This window comes from Manacus candei, unplaced genomic scaffold (assembly GCF_025592945.1).
Source record: "Manacus candei isolate 608988 ecotype Guabito, Panama unplaced genomic scaffold, ASM2559294v1 h1tg000153l, whole genome shotgun sequence".
Taxonomy (NCBI): domain Eukaryota; kingdom Metazoa; phylum Chordata; class Aves; order Passeriformes; family Pipridae; genus Manacus; species Manacus candei.
In genome coordinates, this window is record NW_026138201.1 from 2,785,103 (window position 1) to 2,808,453 (window position 23,351).

Sequence of the window (23,351 nt, forward strand, 5' to 3'; positions counted from 1 at the left end):
TAACACCTCAAATAAGGGCACTTGAAACATTTGCAGGAAGATTTATTCTCTGCTGGCTGCAAAGCTTCATACACCTGCTCTGAATGATCCAGACCTGTGGCCAGGTTTGCACTCCTTTCACAAACATTTGGGGAATGGCTGTTTTTCAAAAACCACTGGCAATCACACGTGGCTATAGCTGAATAAAGCAGGGAAACCTGGTATTCCTAGCTTTTAGGAATTGTTTCACATCTTTACAATATGACTACTTGTCTGCCTGTGTTTCAGGTCAGTTAATTATTTAAAGCACACAAACCCCACAGAGAGAGTTCTTAACATGTGTTTAACCAGCAAATGTTGTTGAAGCCCTGATGTCTGAAAACTTTCCTTTTTTTTCCCCAAGTAATTTAATAAAAGAGAGTAGCACTCTCTGCAAGTCTAGCCTGCAACATAGAAATGTGAAGACTTTTGGGTGACCTAACTGTGGCTTTCCAGCACCTGAAGGGAGCCCACAAGAAAGATGGAGAGAAATTATTCACAAGGGCCTGGAGGGACAGGACAAGAGGAAACGGCTTCAAACTGACAGAGAGGAGGGTTAGATCAGATATTGGTAAGAAATTCTTCCCTGGGAGGGTGGGGAGGCCCTGGCACAGGTTGCTCAGAGAAGCTGTGGCTGCCCCATCCCTGGAAATGTTCAAGGCCAGGTTGGATGGGGCTCTGAGCAACCTGGGACAGTGGAAGGTGTCCCTGCCCATGGCAGGGGAGTTGGAACTGGATGATCTTTAAAGTCCCTTCCAACCCAAACTGGTCTGTGATTCTATGACATTGTTATACAGAGTAGTTCTGCTGTCAGCATTAAAATATACATGAGGCTTTCCATGATGTGCAGGGGATCACATTGATTCCTTTGCACAACTGTTGTGTTGAATACTTCCAAGCTCTCAACACACTAATGAAAGGAAAAAATCGAAGCAAACCTGCTCTGTAAATGCAATACTCGATTTTTGTTTCATCTTTGTTCCATGGTACCAATCCATGAGCACACACGCTTCTTCAGGCTGCTGAGGAATTCCGAGGAGAGAGTGAGTGATGTGTGAAAGCCAAACTGGTATCAGAGGAAAAACATGATTATGAATTGGCACAATACAGACCTCAGATGCCTGGCTGGGAACAAAAGGTACTCTAAAACCCTGGAGCTCAGCACTGGAAATCCAACAGGCAGAATGTGAAGCCACTATGCTGGCAGTGTACGTCTCCATTAGCTCTTCCTGCCCTGGCTTTATTCCTAGGGGACCATTCTACAAATGAATTGCCTTTCCAATTATTTTTTCTAAAACCATGGCCCACCTGGGAACACTAAGGGAAGCTCAGATTGGATCAGAGCTCTTGCAACTTCCAAACTTTTTCAATATGCAAACCAGTATAAAGAGTCAGTGAAAGTATTGACCCTTTTCTATGAATTAGCCAACAAAACAGCCTTCCTGGGCTTGCTTTGCTTAGTTGGTGATACACCCACATACCCATGTGCTCATCCACATGTAGAACCACAGATCCCACTTTGAAAACAGGTTTTCCTGATGGCTTTCTCTGAAGGCAGCCATTGCCAAACATTTCAGATGTATAAAAAGAGGTGACTTTGATGACACATGTCAATAGAGGAAGCTTCTTACTAATCTGAGGCAGTTAGAAAATGACTCATTCTTACGAATATGAACATATATTTCTCATATCCCTCTATCTGTTATAGTAAATGTAGATATCAACCAGGTATACAAAATCTTTTTCAACCTCCTCCTGCATCCTGGCCTCATTTAAACATTGCAGTGTCAAAAAGCAGCACCCCCCAGGCTGACTGCACACAAACCCAACACTAGTCCTTGCTGTGAATTTTCATTTGTCTGCTTCATTTGTGCACCTGGTTTGGAAAGGACTTGGAAATGCTTTTTTTAGAAGAGAGAAAACAAACCTGTTAAGCTGTGGAAGGAATATGCAGGGATGGGGAATAAGGGTGATGGAAGCGCACTTGCAACGCTCATGCTGCAAGCTCTCTGCAGAGCTCTGCTGTCAGTGTTCAAGCCTACTCTCCTGCCTATTTTTAGGAACTGCCCTCCCTAAAACCTCCTTTTTAACTGTAGCACAGACCAAAAAGGTGGAGCACTAATGAATCAAAATTTTATACCCTTGCCTTCTTTTCTAAGCAATAGTTTTACAGGAATTTGTCCTTTTGAAGAGGATTTTTTATCGTGGCACCCATATTTAAGCAGCAGCCTTGCAGAACTGCAGGCAGCTGAGTCATCCTGGAGGCTGCACAGGTTTGGTATAAAAAGAAGGGGTTTTTTTAAAGAAAATAGGGATACAGAGTGTTTTCAGCAGGGTTATGGAACAACTGGTATCTGAGCGGTGAAGGTGCTGTAAGTCAGGCTATAACAACCAAGCAGGACTTGATATTTTCAATATTCTCAACAGCATGATCAGCTCCTGGTGTTTGAAGTCGTTAAGCAGTCCTTAGTTCTAGAAATAGTGCAATTTTATTAAAATTGTTTTCAGTTTTCTCCCTTAATTTGACTCTTGATAAGATTTATCTGGGCATTTGTCAGTTTTGATACCTTTCCCTTGCAGAGGGATCATGATCACCTGAGGTGTTTGGGGAGTGTTTTGTTGTTCCTGTGTTACTTACATAACTCAGGGTGAAGAAAAGAGAACAAAACAGGAAAGAAAAAGAAAAAAAGAACCAGAAATCCTTTTTTAGAAACTCCTTTTTCCACTACTGTTTATTTTCTGTCTCTCTTGACTATTTTTTGCAGATATTCCATTTCAATTGTATACTGCTAAACAGAAGATGCATAAAGGAGCAGGATCATTGCTGTTAAGTAAAACAGACCCATCAAATTGAAAGACATAGGTTTTTTCCTTCTTAAAACCTATTTGATTCCTGCAGTGTTTTACCTTTATGATTAATTTGCCTGATTCAGCTAATTACAGAGCAGTTTATTCAAAGCTTTTGTCATTAACTGTATAAGCTAAGTTTGTAAGCATTTTCTATGCTGATATACTACCATACCAATAGTATATGTATTTCAGAAGCAGTTTAGAAATATTATGTTATCTTCTGTGCTTCCATGGTATGGTTTTGGTTTTTGCTATTTGATTTTCTTTTTTTTTTGTTTTGTTTTGTTTGTTTATTTCCCCCCCCCCCAAAAAAAAAGGCAGAATGGGCATTGAGAAGAGAAAAAAATAATCTGCAGCTTATCTCTTTCTTTAGTAGGTTTATCTTGCCATCTGGAAGATGGATAGATTGTGAAAGGGAGAAGAACGACTCTTTGCTGAATTCTCCTCTGAATATTGTCTTGCAAAGCCTTATCCCATCTTCCAAAACTGCCAGCATTACCTTTCTCTTCTGAGTTTCCCTTCCTTATCTATTGCTGTCACCTGAAATCTTAACAAAAAAAATTCCTGTAAAAGAATGTAAGTTATATGAATCTTATTGTCTTTTGACAGTCATCCTAAAAGCTTAAAAGAGGTGGGTTTTTTCCTTTCTCTTGTTTGCTGGAAATTGCCCTGGCTTTGTTGCCACAAAAATAAATGGTACCAGATGTCTCAGCATCCCCATGGAGCTGTGAGAACATCCCATCCAAGGGCAGTCCAGAGGCTGGGTGGAGGCTGGGAGCTGAGCAAGGGTAAAAGAGACAAAACAAGGCTACTTCAGGTAACATGAGGTGAAACCACAGATCTTACAGAAACAGCAGCTCATTTGTGGTACCTCTGTTTTGGGACACCACAGATGTGGTGAGAAGCCCCAGCCCAAATTCAGCACAGCAGTGAAAACCAGGTTTTCCCTACTCCAGGTAGGGCAGCAAACAGCACCAGCTAATTTTTTTTTCTTCCTGTTTGTGTCATTGCTTGTCTGGCAACAGTAACATGAAATGGCTCAGGAGGTGCTGTGAGGCACAAGCAATGTCTATTTGTAAAGCACTCCAAGGCACTGGAGTGGCAGGAAAGCATCACCCCTGACTACCAGAGCTGAGATCTGCACAACAGCCTGGCTCTGGAAGCAGGAATTTCTTTACAATGACATACCAATAGTCACTTATTACATATCAGGGCAGCTCTCTCTTCAAAAAAAAAAAAAAAAAAAGAAAGAAAAGAAAAAAAAAGCCCATAAACAACTTTTCTGATTTCTCTTTGTCTGAGCTTAGGTATTTTTGGAAGCAGATGCAAAAATTGAGTTTGTCTAAATTTTGAGCGAAACGTCTTTGTGTCCTGTTCTCAAGTCCCTTCAGAACAGCAGCACCTTTTTTAAAGCACCACATATTGCACCAGAAATACTCATCAGAAAGAGCTCTTCAGTTTATCCCAGCACTCAGTGCCTCCTCCTTCTGTATTTTTCTGCTCCACAAAGGATATCTCCAAGTGGGCACAAAGCCCACCTAAATCCACATTAAGACTCTTTCAAGAAAGCAAACTCACTGCCCTGGCCTTTCTGTGAGTGCAGTTTAGCATGTCTTTATTGTAAGTAGCTGGCATAGAGAAAATTAGAATTAGTCTTTCTTTGTATGATAAAATTATGATAAAGCTCAGTAGGACTGAAATGAGTTTCTGCATTTCTTCAAGTCAGGACTCTGGAAGAACAAACTAAAGTGCTTTGGGAAATGCCAACTCTTGAAAGCTAACATCAATATCACAGTTTAAGAAAATAGAATTCACATATTCTAATGTTTAATTTCAGTATTTCCTAAGAGTATCTGCATTAAAAATTAGACAAAAAAATTACTACAATTAAAGGAAAATAAAATAAGAGCTCTTTTCATATATCTTATGCCATTTGGCTTTTCTTTTTAAATATTAAAAAAGCCCCTGAACCTCAATTTTCTTGTATGGCAGAATCACTATAGCAGAGTTTTATTATAAGGGGATTACAATATTTTTTTTGTGAAGTTGTGGGAGTTCTCTTTTATGAAACCCTCGTCATTTATTTTAGAGGACAGAACTTTGTGTAAGTTGGACATTTAGTCCATCTGTATTGGACTAAAACACCACATCTATGAGGCAATATGCCACATTTCTGTGCATACACAGTTTTCTGTGCTCTTTAAATCTGTTGTATGTGTGTAAACACTTAATACTTTACATACACACACATATATATGTGGATGGATAGGAAAATAAACTCTTAACAATTCACAAAATTGTCTTTTTGGGTAATTAAGCAAAGCCATTCACTGTTTAGTAGGTTGGTTTCGTAACACACCAGTTTGTAGTGGGTTAGAACATGCCAATTAAAGAGACAAAGAAACATAATTCTGCCTCATAAATTGACTAATTACTATGGAAACTTTGCAATTTGGAAAGTCTGAGCTGTTCTGCCACAGACAGTATGTAAGGAAAGCAATATTCCCATTTGAATTGAAGCCTCCCATGCCCCAGGCAGGAATGTGTCTATATTAACTGCAGCTCTGCTTTGAGTTTAGGGCAAATGCCAGCTACATATTTACCAAAATATTTAAAGTGGTGAGCACATGTGTTGTATTCTGAGAGTTTGAATGTAACTTGAGTCATGCTGTGTCTCCAGTATTTTAGAGGAAGAGAGGAGAGAGGGGAAAAGGTCAGTCCCCAGGACTGCTGATAAGGACACTTGCTGGATATAACAAGGAGAAAGCAAGATTAGAGAGCCTGCTCCGAAACACATCCTAGTATTTTATAAGTTCAGCAAAATAATGTTTGGCGTCTTCACATTCCACAGCTTACTGAGGAATTGGAACTCTTGCACCAAGACCAAAATTTGCATTGAGGCCGAGAGCCCTGGGTGAAAGCACAGTGTCCCCTGGGCAAGCAGGAACAGCCCCAAGGGGCAGAGAGACTTGGCACATCCCAGAGCTACTCCCATTTCCTTCCCATCCCGATTGCTGCCACTCAAGGATCCACTTACCTCTTCCTGCAAGTCTGCCAGGCAGTCCCAGAGCCAAGCTTAACATCGGGGCCAAAATCCACAGGCCCTGTCACACCGAGCCTGCCAGCGGGCAGATGACACAGCTGAAAATGTCACCTGCTTGTCTTTATCCACAGGCTGAGCTCTGCCTGTCTTTGGCTTGTCACCCTGCCCCTGCAGCTTCCCTCTTTGCTCCTGCATTTTGGATCAGGCTCTCCATGGAAGCGGTGGAGTCACCATCCCTGGAAGGGCTCAAAAAGTGTGGCACTTCACAATATGGCTTAGTGGGCTGGGGGGTATTTGTTCAAAGATTGGACTTGATGATCTTGGAGGTCTGTTCCAACCTGAATGTTTAATGATTCCATGATCACCTACCCCTTAATTTCCACCTTATCCACAAATCCAGGCAGGCAGAGCTCGATCCACTCCACAAACTGATGATACTCAAATTTCCTGGAGGCACTGCTGAAAATCCCCTCCTATGCACACCTGAGCTCCTTGAGGACCCAGAACAAACTTCTGAAGCATTTCTTTTGTCTTAAATCCTGTCTTCACATGAGGAAGATGGAAGTGCCAGCTTGACAAGTGGGGAAGAACCACTGCAAGTTGCAAGGTGCCTCTGCCACCCTGGGGGTACCTGGGGTAATAGCAAACAGCAACAGCAAAATCAATCACTCTCTTACAGCAATAGCAGCTATTTCCACCACTGTGACCCAGGGTGAAAGTCTGGGTAGGTTTCTCCACTCTCACTCTGCTGGGAAAAAAAAATCAGTAAGTCTTTGTCTCTTAATTTTAAATGTTGAGCCACTATGTGCCTTCCAGCTTGGCTTCTTTAGAGGACAGTGGGATCATTTCTTTTCCCTAAACTTTAAGTTAGCTTATTTTCCCATATAGTCACACAATCCCAGATCCCATGGACTTTATCTATCTATCTATCTATCTATCTATCTATCTATCTATCTATCTAGATATAAATTTCTATTTATATCCTGAAAATTGTGTTGGCATCACTGGCCCTTGGAATACCTGGACTCTTTCATGTGAGGACAAAGCTTTATGGACCTCAACTTGGATTTTGCTCCAAACACAACTCCTCCTTTGTTGGTCACAGAATTGAATAAACACAGCTCCATAGAATTCACCATGTCCTTTTTTTCACTGAAGGGAGCTGAGTCTGTTCACAAATGAGATCTTGGCTCTTCCAATCATTCCACCAAAAGCTTAAATGCAGTCTGTGCCATGGGGAAAATACTGGGAAAGATTGGAGACCTCTGCTCTGGTTATATCTGGACATCAGCTGTCAGACCTCATCATCCTTGGGATAGCAACATAACAGGAAGACTAAGCATGCATTTTCCATCACAAATGCCATTGGGAGCATCAGAACAGAGCCTTTGATAACAAACTAAATAGCAATGGCCCCACACGAGTCACAAAACAGCTAAAGAGAAAAGACTATGAGAGAGAGAGATTCAGAGAAGAACTTGATTAAGAGCTAGAAGTGGCTACTAGTCCCTTAGGAGAATAAAAAGTTGTTATGTGAGAGGTTTAAACTCTCTGTGCATCTTCCAAATTCAGCTGATCAGCAACATCTGCTCTCCATTTTGAGAAGCACCAATGGAATTATGTGTGTCTATAAGGAAATCATTCCAGAGCAATGTATGATGTATTAGATGGTGATATAAGGAGACAAAAATCAGCATAAACTGACTGGTTAAAATAAGTGTTCCTCTTTTCAATCCTTATAGTTCTTACCACTTGCTCCATTCTGCTTTTACTGGTGTGGGTAAACCTGAGCTGATAGTTTGACAATGATTCCCAGTGCAAATCTCTTCTGGAGCTGATTTCAGAATTTCCAGCCCATGGCTGGAGCTAAAGCAGTTTATGGAGGGAAGGATGCCTTGCTAAGCACTGTTAAAACTCCTGTAGGTCTGAGGATGGTCACATCCAAAATCTCACTGAGCCAGAAAGGCCAGGCTTGCACCTGCCCTGCTCCAATGCTCCCAGGAGGAGAGGAAGGCATCCTTACAGGAGCCAGCAGCAGCCCACAGCTGATACACCTCCTGAATCCACTTACAAAGCATCAATAAGGAGTCATTTTTGGCTGGGATTGAGTGAGTTTTCCTCCTAGTAGCTGCTACAGTGCCATGTTTCGGATTTAGGATGAGAATAGTGTTGCCAACACACCAATGTTCTAGTTGTTGCCAAGCACTAAATCAAGGATTTTTCAGCTTCCCATGCTCTGTCAGAAGTCAGGTGGCCAAAAAGCTGGGAGGGAGCATAGCCAGAACAGCTGCCCCGAGCTGGCCAAAAGGATATTCCACACCACAGAACATCATGCTCAGTGTATAAACTGGGGGAGCTGACTGGGAGCTGCTGATTGCTGCCTGGGGCAGGCTGGGCATCGCTCAGGGGGTGGTGAGTGACTGGGCAGAGCATCCATCACTTGTTTTCCTTGGGCTTTATTTCATTCTCTCTTTTTCCTACCTCCCTTTCCATTACTGTTATTGGTGTTATTGCTATTAATATTGGGATTATATTTCACTTTGTTCTGATTATTAAGCTGCTCTTATCTCAACGTGCGGGTTTTACCTCTTTTTTCCCCGAATTCTCCTCCCCATCCCACCGGCAGGGAGGAATGAATGAGCATCTGTGAGCTACTGAGTTGCTGGCTGGGGTTAAAACCATGACATAAGGAAACACACAGTGCCCTGGCAGAAAGCCCAGGCTGGGCTGGCTTCTCCAGGCCACTGGAATTACTTCCTTGGGATTAATACCATCAACACCAACACGTCACAGAGGAGGAAATGCACAGACAAGTTTCCAAGGACAAGGTCACCCTACTTGCCAGTAGCAAAGGCAGAAATGGGAACAACACTTATCCCAACACCATAGTTATTCTGAATAACTTTATTTTATGAGTGTCATTAGGACACTGCTGGGGAAAAAAAATTATGACAGTTGAAAGAAAACAACTACTGGAATATAAAGAGAAGATACGGAACAAAGTTTTCAGAAAGTTACAAATAAATGACAAGTTTAACCGTGGGTGAAAGAGGAGCCTGGGCAGGAACTGATCACACCTCTGAGACCAGCATCAGTATGAAAGAAAAATCTGCAAGAAAGGAAATTTTAGATGGATGACTCGTGTGGTGCTCATTTCAGGCAGGGGGAATGACAGGCTGCACTGAGAACCCATCATTTTTCATGGCATGGCTGCAGCTCAGCAGGAGAGCCCAGGCCTCTGGAGAGCTTGGGGGGTTCTGAATGAAGGATTTCTTGCTTTCCCCATCCACAACAGAGCCCAAAGACCCTCAGCATAACCTCTGGTGTCTGTTTGAGTATTGTGAAGTGAAAGTCAGGAGTGATTATTAAGCGCAGCCACGAATGCACAGCTGAAATCAGCCAACCAGGAGCAGTAAATCTGCAGTAAATAAAAGAAGCAGAGCCAAGAGACATGGAAAGGGGCACCTTTTCCTCCCCTGACCTCAGGAGGAGGTCAAAGGCTGGTGCAATTCTCTTTGAAGTTATGAGGAACAGCTATGTGTTGTTAGTGAGCCCCCATGACTCCTTTATTTCTAACTCAGCCCTCAATTTAAGTGAGAAAAAAGACATATAAGAAAACCAAAAAAGACTTTTCAGTGGCTTTTTGGGCTTTTTTTTTTTTAGGTTATCCAGGATGCTTCAAATGCTGTTCAAATGAGTGCAGGAAGTAGCAGAAAGACAGCCACTCACGGAGAATGAAAAAGTTAATGGCAGGAGAAAATGAATTATAATGAATGCAAAGCATCCACATGACTGGAAAGCCCTTAAGTGTAAAGGATTAATAATTACCAACAAATAAGTAGTAAGGGGGAAAATCTCCTCTGTGATCTGGAGTGTTCAGTCCTCCCCCCCCTTCCATCCCTCCTCCACATATTTACAGCTGAATTGACTGATTACTGTCTTCTCTGTTAAGAAACTGGGAGTAAGGGAAGAGGAAGGGTAGTGCTTAAGAGTTTGGATCAAGGACTGCTGGTCTAGACAGTCACCCTTTCTTATCTGTAGTTTGGTTAATATCCAACCAGTGAATAAACAAAGCCATGCGCCTGCTAGGGATTTTTATCTGATGTTTTTATTTGATGAGGGAATCATTAGCAAGTGTCTGCCTTTCCAAGGCCTCTCTTACCTGCAAAGCCACTTTTGGATTGTGACAAGGATGCATTTGTGTATCTTGCTTAACAAAATGCCTCCTGCACCCACCTCTTGGGTGGTCAAAGGTACTAAACAGCCCCCAGGCTGGTGATGCTTTAAATATCTGTTTCTGAAGGACAGAGCAATCTACCACAGGAGAGGTTCTGACAAACAGCCCATTGCCCTTTCTTCCAACCTTCCAAGGAGAACAGGCAGAAGGATGCTGAGATTCTATTTGGTGCACTGATAGAAGAACACAGTCTGGTTTTGTAAAGGTTTCACTGGCTGATGTGCTTTATATTGCTTTGCTAATTCACTTTTCACTTTGAAAGGCGGGAAAGGGAACTTCACCACCAGTGTTTTACAGAAGAGCTGGGGTTAACAGGTGTTAGTGACCAACTATTGAACTGCTTTGTTTGTGTGGCATCAGACAGCTTATATGAGATAGAGCTCCATTTTCTTTAAAATCCACATAGTTTCACATATGCCTACAATATGATCTAAATTCAAGTTTATAATTAACAAACAAACCCCTTCCTAAATGAGAAAAAAACACCATAAAACATTGTCCCAGTGAGTAAATGACTCCTGGGGTTCTTTATCCACACAGTTCTTACTGATCTCCTTTCTTGTTGCTTCTTATCCTTCCAAAATAAGTCAAGATTTTCATATGTTTTGTGGTTTCATGAGCCTTCTTTCCCACTCCAGAATCTGATTTTTTCTTTTTTACCAGCTCCATAAATGGAAATTTCCTTTCTCCAGTTTTCTTGTCTTTGGGCATGGAAGCCAGCACCTAAGCACACTATGTCTTAACAAAAATTCCCTGTAACAGGATGTTTTGCAACTTCCAAAGGCTTCCAGGAACAGCCAGTTAAACGTGAGGACGTGTTTATTGCTCTCTAATAACATATAAACTGCTTAAAGTGACATAATTCTTTATAGAAGCCAGTTCATATATGGAGTATCAGGAGTTTCTTTTAGTTCCACTCAACAAATATCAAGCACTAAAGCCACCAAGGCAATAGCTTAGTCTATATTTCATTGCCTATATTAGAGCAAATGTTCAGTGTAGTCTATAACCAAAGCAAACTTCATCCTCTGGCCAATAATTATCATCACAAGGTAAATATTCAGGAGGATTTTCTAAGATGTGTTAAAGACACAGAGTTAAATTTTAAATGAAGGCTATAGAAATGCAAGACTTCATTAAGGCTAAAGAAAAAAAAAAACAGATGAGACAAAATAGGATCTTTGCTTTTGGAACCTGCAAGTTAAAAACGACTCCAAAAAGCTTAAAAAAAACACAGAAAAAAAAAATCCTAGCACTTTACATCATGCTCTAACATGCAATTTTTCCTGAAATAGCAAAGTAAATTGAGTGTTTTCAATCAAGGGTAAGAACCATTCACAATCTCCTACAATTCCTTTTTGTACACCTGTGGTTCTATCCTTTATAATGCATGAGTAGGAGATTGAAGTGCTAAACTAATTCTCCCTAGAGAAAAAAAAAGAAGCATGGAAGCCTAAACAAGGCTCTTTTCCTAGTTAACATTTACATCCCTATTACCTGCAAAATAGGACTTTCACTCTGTTAATTACCTGTGCAATGACAAGTCAGGTTATTGACAGGAAAGAGTGTGTAATAATTGCACAGTAAACTCAAATAGGTGCTTTCCAACCTCCTCCCTAAAAAAGTCACAGATTTCCAAATAGATTGTGAAGATGATACACTTCCATTATAAAAACTGGAGTTTTTATCCAGTTTACACACCTTGTGTGTGTGTCTTAGTACGGAAATGTTATATTTCTTGAGGAAGTTTGCAAAACACAAGCTCCAGTTTTGCCTGTTTTGTTCCCAAATAACAGTACCGCTCTTTTTTAGCTCAGATACTTGATACCAGCTGGTGAGAAAGGAAATCCTCGGACATCCTACCAAAGATTCTGATGTACTTGGATTCTGCACAGCACCAGAGCACAAAACCACGCAGTAGCACAAGCGGCCACGGCTGCTCCAGTGCTTGGGGCGAAATCTTTTTTTGAAAGCCGGGAGTACGACGTGTGGAGCTGCCACTTCAGCTCCTGCCCTACCCCTGCACAGCACCACAAAGCAGAATTAAAAGGTGAGGTTCGTTTCCCAAGGTTCAGCCCAGGGTTAGGTCTGTAATTTGAAATAGGCGCCTCTCACGCAGCGACAAAGCTGAAGTGGGAGCTGCCAAAGGTTAATCTTTCCTGCGGGATTTCTACCCCAGCTCTGCTTGGCTGGAGTTGCCCTTTGGCTGAGGAGGATAATGAGACTATTAAGCAGTTTGGCTTTGTTTTGCAGGCTATGGAAACCCTAAATGCCTCCAGGGAGAGGACCTCTGTAAGAGGAGAAGCTGCTATTAGCATCTGCAGTCAAGCAGTGCAGCCAGAGAGAGCACCCGCCTCTCCAAGGATAAGGAGCCTTGCATCCTGTGTTTCGCACTGCTCAGCCCGGGCAGCACCTCGGAGGGTGCTGGAGGTCCTCTGGAAACGCTGGAGAAGTTGGAGTCCTTAAATTAAGTTGGATTGAGTTAAAGTGAGCAAAAATTACTTCATCTGTGTGCACAGAAAATACTTCTCTTCGCGCCCCCCCTCCTGTATTAAATCTAACAAAAATTGTCCTGAAATACATTTTTAGTGAAAAACGAATCAGAAAGGCTAGAATATGAAATATTTCGTGCCTGCCAAAAAATCAAAGCACATTACTTGCAGAGTGTATAAAAAATGTTTTGAAAAGAGCTAAGTCAGGCTTAGTGGCCAAATGCAAACAAGGTCTGGGCAATACATCCAGCATTGCTCCATCTGGCATTCAAATCTCAGCTGTCCCCAGCCCAGCTGTGACTGCAGGCTGAGTACCAACCCACTGCCTGGCAGGAACTAACAAAAAATATTCCTTTCCAGAATGTCTGCCCTCAATAATATTGGATATTAAGTGGTTTCTTTTGTGTTTTTTTTTTCTTTTACATTTTCTACTACTGAATGCTGAACAACAGCCTGACTGGAATAACAAGATTTAGAGGATCATATCCTTCTGCAGTCTCAGAGGAGAATTCCTGCACTTTTGCATGAGCATGTGAAAGCCCACAAGGAAACAGAGAGGCTGTGGAGAGGGACAGCCCTGACAGATAATACACAGTCAGCTCAAACCACATCAACAGGTCACCAGTAATCACCTGATTACAGAAGTTTTCATTCATCACCACATATAATTGCATCTCTGGGGCTTGTGTTGTATCATCTTGTTTACAGTCCTCTTTTTTGGACAAAATCTGGCTCCCAACCCCATACTCCTGTACTGAAGGTGAGTGTCACATGGGTGATGGCAGGATGGTTCATACTGGGAGGTTTTCTGGCCCTGACTCATGAGCTGTTCTGCATGTGGGTCAGATCAGAGGTGTAGGCTGTCCCCCGGGGCAGGCTTAGTAATTTATGGAAAGGTTTGCAGAGCCAAGTGGTTGCAAGGGCTTTGCTGAGTTCATCCTCATTAGCCCCAGGCCCTGTCAGGTGCACAGCCTTTGTCATTCACTTTAGTCCACATCTGCCTCTGAAACAGGTTCTCACTCATTCCTCCTGCCACAGGCACTGGTAGTGTGTGTAAAATCCCCTCCCCTAGTGGAAGGACTATTCCTAATGATGTTAAATGGCTCACTCAAAAGGAATCCTCTCTTGCTGCTGTGATGCAAACTGGGTTGCCACAGCACTGCTCCTCCCAATTATTTTTGTACACTTGGCAGGTTTAGCCATCTACCTGGAATTGGCACAGCAGCATCAAAATCAAAAGGAATAAAGAAGTACCAATAAGCTTTTCGCAATGCCAGCCAGGCATATTAAATCAAAAGCCCAAGTTGCTTCTCCTTCCTCCTCCCCCGTGCCACTTAGCTGTTTATCCCAGCCACAGGCAATCCTGGAGCTGATTTCACCTCACTAAACCTCCCCATGCCCAAGGGTAAAGGCTGTATTTTTCTAATTGACTTCTGGAAGCCAATCCACCTTAGAGCTGAATGAGGGACAGTAAATCTGCTCATCCACTTTGTGCAGACAGGGTACATCAGTGTGAAACCTTGAGTCAAGGATGTTGGTCAGAATTCACCTTGCCAAATGTGTGTTCATGCTGGAGGCCATCACGTTCAGGCTCAGGTCCATCAGGCAGTCCAGGTGTTCTGGCATCCTCACCTCCTAAATGGGTTTGGGAGGTTTAAATGTTAGAAAGCTCCAAGGGCTGTCTCATCCATGCAGGAAATCACAGAGCACAGGGAGCACTTGTTCTCCATATCCTTCACGGGCCAGTGCCACAGCCCAGATACCACTGTGTGATCACCTATCTCCATCCATACGTACACATACACAGCCTGCATGGAAAAGAGCAGCTGTTCTTCCACAGGGAGCCACAGGCTGGGAGAAAACTGCCATTGCTGCGGGCACTGGGGTTGTGCTGCAAAGAACTTGGTCCTGGCTCCCTTAGACAACTCCAGGATTGTCACCTCAGCAGGTCCAGCACAGCCCTCACGTGCTGACAAAGATGCTTCAGAGAGCTCAGTGAAATGCAAATGTAGCTGGTTCAAAAAGAAAATGAAATTCAGAGGGTTTGCACAGGAAACAGTCTGGGGGTGGGGAAGGGAGACAGAATGCCTTTCATTGAAATGCAAAAGAGGAAATTTTCTTTCCCAGGAAGAGCAAAAACCCCCCTCGGGGCGATAATTTCGTTAAAGTAGCAGGAGAGGAGCCCGTAGCAAAACCAATACTAACTGGGTCCTGAGAAACTGCGCGAGTTAAATCATCCCCCGTGTTTTCCACTGCACAACACTTTCTGCTTTTGTCGTCACTGCTGGTTTTGAATACAAGGGGGGAGAAAAAGTCTATCAGTGAGAGTAGAAATGATGCAAACAGGAATCCATCCAGACTGATACCAGCGTGTCCCAAGCACATGGAGTAATCACCCGTTGGCTGGAGTCATTCATCTCTTCACTGCCTGTGCTGTGCCGCTTCTCGGTGGCTGAACCTCTTGCATACAAAACCGGCAAATGCAGAGGCCCCAGCTGCAGAGCACATGGGTGGATGCTTCATAGACAACGCTCTTGCCTTCCTTAGAAGCTTTTTTAGCTTTGTCAGGCTGTGCTCGAGTGGATTCATCATATCCAGCTGTATTGGGTTAAGGTTAGGATGAGAAAAAAGTAGGAATGGGTTTGACAGGCAGAAACAAAAGATTTGGCTTAGTCTGAAAAGGAGGGATGCTGGTTCAACCAGCAGAGAGTGTTTGCTGGCAGGGGGAGCAGCTCAGAGGAATGTGCCCTGGAGAGGCTCTGAATTCAGCAGGAACCAGTGGTCTGCACTGGCACGTGTGCCAGCGGTGGAGGAACAGCTCCTGTCGCGGCTCTTTCGGGGTTATTTCTCACCGAGCGCTTGTGCTTCTCTTTCAGACTCACTTGGCCTCCAGCCACTGCTGCTGGAGAACTAATTGGCAACAGGGCCTAACAAATCAGCCTTTCCTCCTGGTTCTCATTCCCAACGGTTTGTTTTACCCCTGCCCCGACCACCCTCCTGTGCAGCACTGACGTGGCACAATCCCCTGTCCTGATTCAGCCTGCCCCAGCTAAAGAACAAAGGCACAAGCTGTGTGGGCAATGGGTTTTTTTACTAATTAACAAACTAGTAAATTTTTTTTTCAAGGTCTCCTTTGTTCTTCCCAGTCACTCAGTTTCTGTTTCCACCACATGCTTCTGCCTCTGTGTGTGTTTGTGCCAGCCCAAACCTTCTCTGTCCCATCCCTGTAGTGGCACCATTGCTGTCCTGTGGTGACAGGAGGGACAAAGTCTGCCCATTCCTTCATTCCAGCTTGTTCTGATGACCATCTAAGCAATGCAGGCTGCAGAAGGATTGAAGTCTGTTTTCCAAAATGTCTCTATTCTATGGATTCTTTAATAGCTATGAAGAAAGCAAGCTCATCAATTTTCCATGTAGGAAGGAAGCACGAAAAATTCTCTTCTCTTCTGGTGCTTATTCACTGAATGTGCAGAAAGTCAGTGGCTGTGAGAACCCAACTCCTCTCTCATGTGCTTCTGAAACTGCCTGAGAGTTACTCAGTAGTTCTCAAGAGATGACAGAGCCACAGTCACACACAGGCAGAGCCTGTAAAAAAGATCAAATTGGGAGCTGTGTTGCCTTTCAGGAGACAGGGTGGAAAATAAACCAAGCATCCTTGGAGAGGAGGATGAAAGCTTTTTGTCTTCCCAACTCCAATCCAGAGGGCTAATGGGAAGAGGTTGGTACCCTGCTCTGTTTGAGGAGAGAGGTATTTGGCTAAATAGCTTCAGCCCTGGTTTTCTGTTGACTCCAAAAAGCATAGCAATTACAGCCATCCCATAAAGTGCTGGAGATAAAGGTTATCTCCAGTATAGAGTGATGATGTTTCTGGGTAGTCCTTGTTCACAAAGCAGAGAGGAATAGCTAAGTGAACTCCCTATAGACTTTGGGGAAACACAAAAGCACTTCAGACTTCGTATGCTGAGAAAAGGCTCCTGGAAAAAATTTAAACTAACCTTTCTTCAGCTGTTTGCTTTCATAGAAACATCTATGAGTTTCTGTGTGAAAAAAAAAATCAAGAAGTAAATTTAAAATATTTTTTTACCTAACTTTCACTTTATATAGGGGAAGAAATCAATCCAACTGCAGCAGGTCTAACTTATGTAAGATGCCTTGATTGGAGAAATTAAAATATGATGACATTCCATTCTCTATCTTTTCACCGCTACTGTCTTTCATGTATATTTTAGGCTCTCATTCTGCCCTGAAAAAGATGCAGTTACAAAAGCCTGAGTCTACACATGGTTTCTGTGTGTCCATGTACCTGGAACAACCCCTCGAAAAGAAATGTCAGTTGTAAGAAATTCATAATTGGGGTTACATATTTCTGGGTTATTAATACTTTTGGACACTCTATTTTAAGAACACAGTACATGAATAGGCAGTGCTGTCTTCTAAACACTTGATAATTTCTATTCCTTTTTGAAATCCTTTCACTGGATTCACTGAATCCAGGCTCTAGAGAGGAAAGGCACTGCTTTCTGCAGTTATTTTTTTTTTCCTTTGAATTTCCTTGTTTAAATTCCTCAGAGCACACTTGTGCCTGACTGGCAGAATATCTAAATGAATGGCCCCTGGCAAAATGCAAATATCTGACATATTAGGGGACAAATTATTTTAACTGTGAAAACAAGCAAATACCTGTCTAAACATTACTGCAACTGTTTTAAAGAAGTAAATATAAGAGTGACTAGATCTGAAATCACAGAATATTCTGAGTTGGAAGGGACACACAAGGATCATCAAGTCCAGCTCTTAATGAATGGCCCATACAGGGATCGAACCCACGACCTTGGTGTTATTAGCACCATGTTGTAATATTTTTTATTTGTTAAAGAAATGCCTTTGTATTCAATTTTAAGGAAAAGCCATAATAAGCCTTGCCAGCATCAACATTTCCTGTCCACAGGGAAAAGTTTCAAAAGACTCTTGTTTTGGCCAGCTTGTGCAGCCTTTATCAGCTCTGATTACTTTGCAAGCCATCCCACTGAGGTAAATGGAACCAAATAAGGATAAGATCCTACTCAAGCTAAAGAAGTTTACAAGCCCCTGAGACAACAAGGTTTCAAAAATGGGACCTTTGCCCTTGTGAGCCAAGGAAGATGGATTTACCTTCCAGAGGGGTTAGGTTATGCAGGCACTGCTTCTTTGTGTTAGTGAGCAGTTCCCTTCCCTTCCCTTTTATTTGTCTGCTTTGCTATACCATGAAATGCAGTGCAAATAAATAATGACAGAGGCTGTCACTCACAATGTTAATCATGCATTAAACACTTCAGAGGTCCTGAGGTTTTGCTTCATGGTAGCAATCTTGCTTTCTTTTGGCAGAAAATCCAATCACACACAAATTATAAACCCCTAGGCCTTGGCACAACCTTTACAGCCCCTTTTAGGTTGCTGCTTGGTCCTGCTGTCTCACAGATGGTTAACCCTACCTGGAGCCATTTATTTGCTGATGGTTTACGTGTTTGCTGTAAAAAGCTCTCTTCCCTCTATAAGAGATCTCAAGTTCCAACTCTAAGTTTGTGCTTTTGGACCACAGAGTTTACAAAATACATTTTTTCCTGGGTTTATGTTCTTCTGCACCTAGTGGATAGACACAATTAAAGACAACCCCCCCACATTTTCAGACAGTACCTGTATATGATATGAAAAATACTTGGAGCCACGAGGAAAATGAAAGAGCAGTCAATGCTTAGGTAAGGTTTCCTGAGCAAATGGGGCAGCCAAGATAGGCAGGGTGGAGGGAGGTGCAACACATTGTGAGACACCATGATGTAATACTGCTTGTGCCTGGCTAGATAACATATTTATCCCTTCAGAACACAAAACAGAAAGTTCTCATCAAAGACAGATTCCAAGAAACTATCCAGCTGTATGGCTCTGATCTTCATCTTCCACCTGAAGGAAACAATAGATAAGAACAAGCTGGGCCATCTCCACTGTGGTTTTCAATCTTCAAACCAGTTGGGAAAGGGGTAAGAATGATCAGGAGGCTCTGCATGCTCTGAGTGGGAGTGGCAGCAATACAGGGCTTATATGAAACTCAGTAGGAAAGCACCCTTTATTTCCTGACCCAGATACCAGGAATAGCAAGGACTGTACTAGGGCCAGTGAGGGCAGCACAATGCCAGTGTCAGAGATGCAGACATAATAAGTTAAACAATAATAATAATAATAATAATAATAATAATAATAATAATAATAATAATAATAATAATAATAATAAAACAACCTCAGTGGCTCCTGACACATGTACTTCACAACTGCTTTGTAAAGAGATGTTGTTACCTTTCTGCTGGAGATAGAAACATCGACGACCTTTTGCAGCACCAAATCCTACCTTATAAGACATTTTACCAGTGAAGAAGCACACTGGTCTAAATAGCATAAAGTTCTCAGAAGCAGTACCTCTGAGGCCCTTAACAGCCAGGAGCACTTGGATTTTCTCTTTTTCTATTTCTATGATAGCACTAGTGCCATTTTTCATTCTGAAGTGCCTTCGGTTCTCTAAGGACTGGCCAGCCCTGGGTTTACACAGCACTCTTTGCAGGGGGTCCACTGAGTCTTACTCATATGGTAACTCAATCTGATTTCATTTTTTTATGTCTGCTAACGAGACCATGACAGGATTCATCATAGCTGCAAGCCAGGCTTCCAGCACACGAGCACCAGAGGGAACCTGAGCTGGAGGTGGCGTTCCTAGACCTGCTCATTTCCCTTTGTTAGTCTGGGCACTCACTGCTGATAATGGCACTGCCCTGCTGCTATAAATACACAGGCAGTCACTTGACCTTGGCAGTTGCTTTGGTAAAATAATTCTCCTTTGAAGCTGCCAGGGGCTCAACAGGAGCACGTGTCCTGCTGTCCCCACAGCCCAGAGCTCTGCTGGAATGAGTGACCTTCACCTGGCCCTGAAGGTGCAGCCTCGTGGCTGCCTTATGCTGAGCTAAGAAGGGCCAGTACCAAAACAGTGACCCCCACCTCCTCTTTTTCCCCTGCTACCTGTCCCTACTCACTTTTCTTGTGTCACTGAGCAGACTGAAAATCAACTGTTAGTTTTTTTTCCCCCTCCAACAATTCAATCCACTTTCAGAGTGAAGGGAAGGAACATGCACTTTTAGGATTCAATATATTTTTCTTCATGGCACACCTCTGGATTAGAACAGATGAATCAAAATAACTTCACTTTTTCCTTTTACTGTAACATGACTAGACAACCATAAACCTATGCTTTGTAGATAAGGAAAACCCCATCATCAAAGTGTGTATCCATCTTTCCTATATTTCCCCACAAGAGGTTTTCTAAGCCAATTGACCAGAACCCTTTAAAATCCCACCCCTACAGGCACTTCATCCTTTCATCCTGTATTTTAGGACTAGCCAAATTGCCCTCAGGAATGACATATCAGGTGCTGATATTTTGCCATTAATATCTGTAAGTTTCTGTATATTCTCCATTCTACAGATCAACAGTTCACTACTGAGCAAGCCCAGGATGGCCTCTGTCACATCAGGTTTCAAAATCATGGTGTCAGCCTCATGCCCAACAGATCTTTCAAGGAGGTGCTTTCCTTTGCCCATGAACCACCCATGGGAGCAAAGGTTGCCCAATCCCAGGGCCCACAGGCATTTTTCATGGCAAAAATAAGTAGAAGAGGGCTGGGATCTTCGGTTTTGATTTTTTTTTTCTGCATTACTTTAATAGCTAACACCTTTAAAATGATATTTATGTAATATTACAGTTTGCAAAGGGCACGTTAAAAGGCAACTCAGAAGTTGCCCAGAAGTCACAACTGTATTTTTTTGTCATTTACTACACCAAAAATAAAGCAGAGCCGTGGTCAATTTGATCCTGAGATCAGCCCAGTTGGTTGGAGCCTGGTGCTAATAACACCAAGGCTGTGGGTTCAACCCCTGTATGGGCCATTCACTTAAGAGTTGGACTTGAAGACCCTTGTGGGTCCCTTCCAAATCAGAATATTCTGTGATTTTTAGAAGTGCTGCTGCTACAGCTAAAATCAAACTGAAGTTTGTCAAAGTACTGCACCATACCAGTAGAATTTACTATTGGAATAACACAATTATGCTATAGTAGAACAGTTCTCTAACTACACATACCAAACACACACACACTAGATATCAAAGGTGCAAAGAGTAACAGCAATAAGCACTTGAGGAAGATAATAATCCATGCTCATGCAAGGTCCTTCAGCTGCTATTTGGAACTCAGGTCAGCAATTACCTTGTACAAACAGGGACAGATGTCAAGCTCCTTCATTACATGAAGCAACAAAAAAAGGACGAGGGGCTGCAAACATCATCTTAGTGTGCTTCCTATCATAGGGCAGGGCAATTTAATTGTGTTTTGTACAATGATGAAATGAGAGAAAGTGGAATGTAATCACTTTTGTGTATTTACTCGATCTGAAAGGTAAGAACCACACCCCCAAGTAGACACAACAGCTGCAATGGCATTGAACATCACTTGTGAAATAACACATGCAGGCACAACACAATTGGAAATGCATTAAGCAGCATCACACAGCCAGTAATTTCAATCAGGAATAGGTTTGCAGAAGTGAGTGACTACGAGGTGCATCAGCTGTATGGAGGAAAAGTAAACAATAAGTTTAGGACATCACATAATTTTAAAGGGCTTTTAATTTACTCACAGATGTAGAAATAAATGGATATGACAGTCACTAAAGATAGCAATGAGTAGAGCACCAATTTGTAACTACAGGGATGATCTGGAAGAAAATGGGGGGGTTGATACCTATCACATAATGTTCACTAATTTTTGTCTTCAGCTCTATGAACTTTTCAAAACAGCTTGGATAAGGGCCTCCATCTTTCAGGCATAGAACCAGCCCAACCAGACAGAGCAGTCATAGTTATAAAAGTGAAGTTATAAAAGGACAAGACAATCCATCACCACACAAAATACAGTTTTTAGGTGCTTTGAGGATAGCTTTCATAATTTTTAAACTTTCAAAATGAACCACTTCTCATTGCACTTTTGTAGCCAAAAGCCCCTGCCTTCTAACATGCACCCTTTTAAATTTATTAATTTCAATTACTATTCCGAGTGCTGATCAATAAAACTGAAATCCAGGCAGGGTAAATTTCTGCCTGCTTTTCTTAAGGTGCTAGAAAGCAAATCAACAGACTTGCAGAGAGCCTCTCATATGTCTCAGCATTAGCTGGCAAGTTTACAATGACATGGAGGTTTCAGGAATACAAGCTAAATACACACAGTACATCTCTGGCATGAGGTAAAAAATTGTGGTGCTTATCTAGGCAGTGTTAGCTGATACCACTGCTGGGGCTGATTCAAGACAATTTACAACAGTTTATGGGCACGAGCTATATTAGTAAGAAGAGTTGGAATTATAACACTGGGCACAGAAAGAGGTATTCACAGAGATTAAATTTAGCTGATCCTCATTCCCAGCTCCTTCTGTAGTCTGGAAATGTAAGCTTCTCTAGAAGGCAGCTCAGAGCACGAGCTGAAGTTAGGCTCGAGTTACAGGAGAGGCAGACAGCTAATTTAGTGTTCCCCAGCCACAACCCAGTGTCCTTGTGCCTGCTCACGCTGCTTCCTGAGCTGCCTCTGGTGTTTGCTGGGCACTTCACTGAACCCAGCTGGTTGGCTGATGGACAGCAAGCTACTTCAAGGAAATAAAAGTGATAGTCTTCCACTGCTCTAATGAGCTGAACTGGCTCAGGAAGAGACTGGCTCAAGGCTGACTTGTAAAACTGAGGAACAGTTCATGAGGAACAGTTTCCATGTCTTAATTTCTTTGCTTAAAAGAGAGGAGAATCAATAACAAAAGTGATGGTACTTAGATGGAGCCAGACATAAAACAACATCTTCTGATCTGGTTTGACCCAGCTTTGGAGCAGTGAGTTTGCATTGTAATCCTCCAGATTACACTGCTGAATTTCAGCCAGGAAGCATTTCACCAGCTCTTCTTTCAGTATATAGTCATGATGTGTGCTAAAGAAAACAACAGCTCCTGACAAAAATTAAAAGGAATAAGAGAAATTATAAGTGGGCACCTGTTAGATCCAGATCAAAGATATTTGTTACAGTCATCATGTAAAGTTCATGGCTCACTTTGCTTTGCCTACAGCATTACAAACCAAAGTGGAAGCTTGACTGCTTGAATAACTGGGATATGTTTTATAGTCTGATGGAGAAGGCTCAAAATGTGTCCGTGGATATCTCTCATCAACAAGTACCCAGTGGGTTCAGCACAAAGAGTGTCCTTCCTAGCCTTCACATGGGACTTGGCTGTAGCAATGGGGCCAAACATCCCTCAGTACTGAGAAACACGTTAAATAATGCTTGCTGGAAGCTTGGTTGTGTCCACAGTGTTTTCCATAAAGCTTGCCCTGTGAAAGGCAGAGTGGGAAGGGTCCAGAGTGCAATATGGCAAAGGTTAGCTCAGGTATCAATGGATGCTTCCCAAACAGGAGGGCAGTCAGTCAGCCTTGACCCTTAACATCAGCAATCTGCTTCAAAGGCAGTGCTGGAAGCCTGTGACTCTACCAGGGAGCACAAGCAGAGGTTTATGTAATACATGTAAAAATGCATTTGGTCTGTCTTCAGAATTACGATAATTTTTAATAAGGTAAATTGTAGGATCATGCAAGGGAATGTCTAGGT

The 23,351-nt window shown here is 42.5% G+C and overlaps 1 protein-coding gene across 1 annotated transcript in view; it reads right to left on the bottom strand.

Moving 5' to 3' along the window:
• Positions 1-23,351, bottom strand: part of SPX (spexin hormone) — a 288,585-nt gene that overhangs the window by 192,402 nt on the left and 72,832 nt on the right. The gene's annotated exons all lie outside the window — the stretch shown is intronic.